The 2,900-nt window shown below is 38.9% G+C and overlaps 1 non-coding gene across 1 annotated transcript; it reads left to right on the top strand.

Moving 5' to 3' along the window:
- Positions 1-297: 297 nt before the first annotated feature.
- Positions 298-404, top strand: LOC141688682 (small nucleolar RNA R71). The gene has a single exon (XR_012562115.1). It is a non-coding gene; the product is annotated as a small nucleolar RNA R71 (small nucleolar RNA).
- Positions 405-2,900: the final 2,496 nt, after the last annotated feature.

The raw sequence follows: 2,900 nt of genomic DNA, 5'->3' as shown, positions 1-2,900 counted from the left end.
AAAACACTAGAGATTTGATTGACTCCATAATTCCCCAAAGAGTCCACTTTCATCGTCAAAGCTTGAAGTTGAGCAGTTATAGCCGTAGCTGTATCCACTTCCATAATTCCTGCTACCTTGCCTTGCAACATTCTTTGCCTAGGATTCTGGTATTCATTAGCTGCCATGAGCTCAATCAACTCATAAGCTTCATTATAGCTTTTGGCCCATAAGGCTCCACCAGACGCTGCATCAAGCATAGGTCTAGACTGAGCGCCCAAACCATTATAGAAACAGTTTATAATCATCCAATAAGGCATGCCATGGTGTGGGAACTTCCTTAGCATCTCTTTATATCGATCCCAAGCGTCACACAGAGATTCTCAAGTTTGTTGAGCAAACTGAGTAAGAGCATTCCTGATTACAGCAGTCTTCGCCATAGGAAAGAATTTAGTGAGAAACTTTTGAGCAAGATCCTCCCATGTGGTGATAGACCCTGGTGGTAGAGAATGTAACCAGCACTTTGCTTTATCCCTCAAAGAGAATGGGAAGAGTCGCAGCTTGATAGCATCTTCAGTCACCCCATTGAACTTGAAAGTGTCGCAGATCTCGATGAAATCCCTGATATGCATGTCAGGGTTTTCATTAGGAGAACCCCCAAACTGAACTGAGTTCTTTATCTAAATCGTGCTCGACTTGATCTAAAAAGTGTTAGTCGAGATGGCCGATCTGATGATGCTTGACTGAATATCATTGATCTTAGGCTGAGCATAGTCCATCAGAGCCTTAGGATTTTCTGCTTGATCTCCCATCACTACTAAAGCTGGTTCCTCGACTTTCTCTTCTTCTTCTACTTTCTCTTCATCCTCCCTTCGAATCACTACAGCTTCTTCCTCGGCTTAATCCAGAGTTCTCTTACGAGCCCACGAACGCGTATGCATACACGCTCACTCGAGTACCTGAAACACAACAAGGAAAAGAGTAAGTAATTAACAATGTCCAAGTCAATGAACTTTAACAATCACTGATGACAAACACATAAACTAAAAGTTAACATTGTAGTCCCCGGCAGCGGCGCCAAAAACTTGTTAGTCGCTAAACACGTGCTAAAATTCATGCAAGTGTACGCGTTCAAAATTAATATAAAATTATTTCTAGTTCATTCCCACAGAGACTGGTTTAGGTTAACTTTGTGATTTATGCACTTATACAACAATAATATGGCTCTTATTCACTGCTAATATGAATAACAAATTGAGTTTTGATTATACTATGATTAACTAGTGAGAATTATACTAGAGAACATTAACTAAAGAGAGTAAAGAGAGTTGAATAATATATAACACAAATATGGGATTCTAACTTTATTAAGTTCTTCATTCAATAGCCTTTTCGTTCTTAAACTTAGCATGTTAAGGTGATGACACTAATCAAATAACACGAAACTGATAAACGCCAACTTTCGTTGTACGATTACCATACTACCAGACATCCACAAAAGAGATAGAAGCTGAATAGACACCAATTATATTGAGACCCTATATGTCTATAGAATTTGACAATATTACGGTTTAATACACAAGTTATCCATTGTGATTACATAGGGCAAGTAAGATGGTTAAAATTACCTACAAACCATGCATAACAATAACACATGAACCTATGCTAGTATGGTAAGTTCTAAATCCTTAAATTCACTATCGCTTCATTAAGAATTAACATGCTATCTTATAAGTCCGCGACGCTCATAAGACAAATAAGCACAACCAATACTAGGCTATCATAAAATCACCACACACTAAGGCATCGAAACAAATCAACTAAAGAAATCCATAAATAAATCCGTTAGAAACCCACGATAAAGATTAGCCCATAATTGGACTCATCATCAACGTGGGTTCCGATAAAAGTATGTTATAATATACGTAGTATTTATAAACAAAAAATAAACAAAGTACGAAACAAGAGTATAGGTTCACGAATAAGAAAACTAGCATCCAAGGTACAACTTAGAACAAAAAACCACAAGTAGGAACTAGATCTTCTTCGTCTTCGTTGAATTGTGCTAAAACGGTCTTCTTACGCCTTCTCCTTGTGCTCTAGTATGTCTCTCTCTTGAAAAACGTCTTTTATTTAGGTATATATAGCAGCCCATGCAAATTTAGAAGTCCTCCAATTAGAAGCCAAGTAGAATCGGGATTTTAACATCCCGACCCGGCACAGCCGCGCACTTCATCTGCGCGGGCATGATGCATCTCTGTAGTTTGGGCGCAGTCACGCTATGATAGCGCGGGCGCGCCGTGCTCCTGGAGAAAATTCTGTTTTTCTTCAATTCTTTCTGCAATGAGTTGGTTTGCCGGACTTTATTCCATGGACACCATCCTAAAACTATATTAGCACAAATAAATGCTAATTTGTTTGACTTCCGAATTAATGCCTGAAATAAAAAATACTAGAAAACACATTGAAACACCAACAACTTGAGTACAAATGCACCAATTCAAAGCTTAATAGAGCATTATAAAGTGTCATAAATGCCACTCAACAACATCAATTAAGCAGAAAATCGAAGCGAACAATGACTGTATACAAGGGTACACAGCACGCGCCACCGCCGTTGCCTGGCTGGAGAGCCGGCGACAACAGGGCGGCCACAACAGTAATAAATCAATGAACTGAAGCTTACCAAGAACAGAGGCTTTGTGGGGGAAAGAAAAGAGAACAATCGAGAGGAGAGATTGAGAGTGAACAGAGATATTCAGTGAGAGAGACGAGAGAGAATTAGGAGAGAGAGAGAGAGATGATAGAGACTGTTGGTTGAGAGAGAGAAAAACAAATGATAAGATTAATTATATATTTATCCTGTTCCGCTCGATTATATCCGCTTCTGACACGCAACTTGCAATTTTTCAATGAATAAC

The sequence above is a fragment of the Apium graveolens genome, chromosome 9, assembly GCF_009905375.1.
Source record: "Apium graveolens cultivar Ventura chromosome 9, ASM990537v1, whole genome shotgun sequence".
Lineage (NCBI taxonomy): Eukaryota > Viridiplantae > Streptophyta > Magnoliopsida > Apiales > Apiaceae > Apium > Apium graveolens.
The sequence above is the reverse complement of the archived record's forward strand: the minus strand, read 5'-3'. Positions and strand labels throughout refer to the sequence as shown.